This window comes from Nematolebias whitei, chromosome 10 (assembly GCF_014905685.2).
Source record: "Nematolebias whitei isolate Nwh7 chromosome 10, NemWhi1, whole genome shotgun sequence".
Lineage (NCBI taxonomy): Eukaryota > Metazoa > Chordata > Actinopteri > Cyprinodontiformes > Rivulidae > Nematolebias > Nematolebias whitei.
Window position 1 is genome coordinate 2,469,123 of NC_056507.1, and position 1,341 is coordinate 2,470,463.

Here is a 1,341-nt window from a genome sequence, read left to right on the forward strand (position 1 = left end):
TCCAGAGGAGGGACAGTGGTTTGGACATGTCCAGAGGAAGGACAGTATATTGGAAGAAGGATGTTAGAAATGCAGCTGCCAGGAAAAAGATAAAGAGGAGATGTATGGATGCAGTTAGAGAGGACATGGAGGGACAGTAGTTGGAGTGAGGACAGATGGTTTGGCCATAAGATGGCTTCTGTAGAAACCATCTTATCACCATCAAACTGGTTGGCCCACTATGTGAGTGTGCTGCTTATGGGACTGAGTTTGTTGTGGCTCCTTGGACTGATGAAGTCCTTTGGATGAAGGACAAACTGTTTATTAAAAAGAGAAACCATCCAGAGGACCTGACAACTTTGTTGGATAAGTTGTTTTACATGTTCCTGTTTATGCACAACATCAAATCCTGTCGTTGTCTTCCACTCAGAGGGTGAACCTGGTGATCTCGGTGTGGGACCATGACGCCATGACCAGGAACGACGCCATCGGAAAGGTTTTCCTGGGCTGCGATGCTAGCGGGAACCAGCTGAGGCACTGGGCAGACATGTTGTCCAATCCCCGGCGGCCGGTGGCTCAGTGGCACAGCCTGCTCTCAGCCGAGCAGGTCAACTCCACCCTGGCCTTGAAGAAGAGGATTCCTGTTCCCAACAAAGTGAAGGAAAACCCATTGTTTGAGAAACACTTTAAATAGACTATAAGACTGTTTGAACATAATGCTTATGATTTCTTTCTGTTAGAAATAGACTATCGACTATAGAAAACTATTAGCACCTTCATCTTTTATGAACACATTCAGACTTTTTAGAAGTCGTGTTGTATTATATATATACTGTATATATTGTTACGTATTTTGAAATCAAAATGTCTATTTGCCATAAATATTAGATAATAAGGTAAAATAATAAAACACAGTGTCTTGTGACTAAGGTTTGAATTTGATGTTTGTATATTTCTTCACTTTACTGTTAACACTTTGTAAATCCATCTTTCACATGAAATACTTCAAACTTGAGATCACAGAGAACATTCATCGATAGATCACTCCCTAAAAGTTTCAATCTGAACTCGCACGCCCAGTTCAGACTGGTTGTATCTGTGCATACACTCCTGTCTTGACCTTCAAGGACCACTGCCCCATGGCGGAGCAACAAGGGAGGATTGGAAAGATCCTCCATCCATGCAAGTTCAGAACATAACTTGAAAAATAAGTCAGGTACCGACTTCCACTGAGGTTTGTGGCTGCATCTAAGAAAGTTTTCAAAAATCGGGTTGTCATGTCAAAATCCAAGTGGGCCACCGGCATACATGCATGCATACATACATACATACATACATACATACATACATACATACATACAT

General features: G+C 42.0%; 1 pseudogene; it reads left to right on the top strand.

The window, feature by feature from the left end:
* The window catches only part of LOC119415894, a 9,131-nt pseudogene extending 8,458 nt beyond the window's left edge, over positions 1-673 (top strand).
* The last annotated feature ends 668 nt before the right edge of the window (positions 674-1,341 follow it).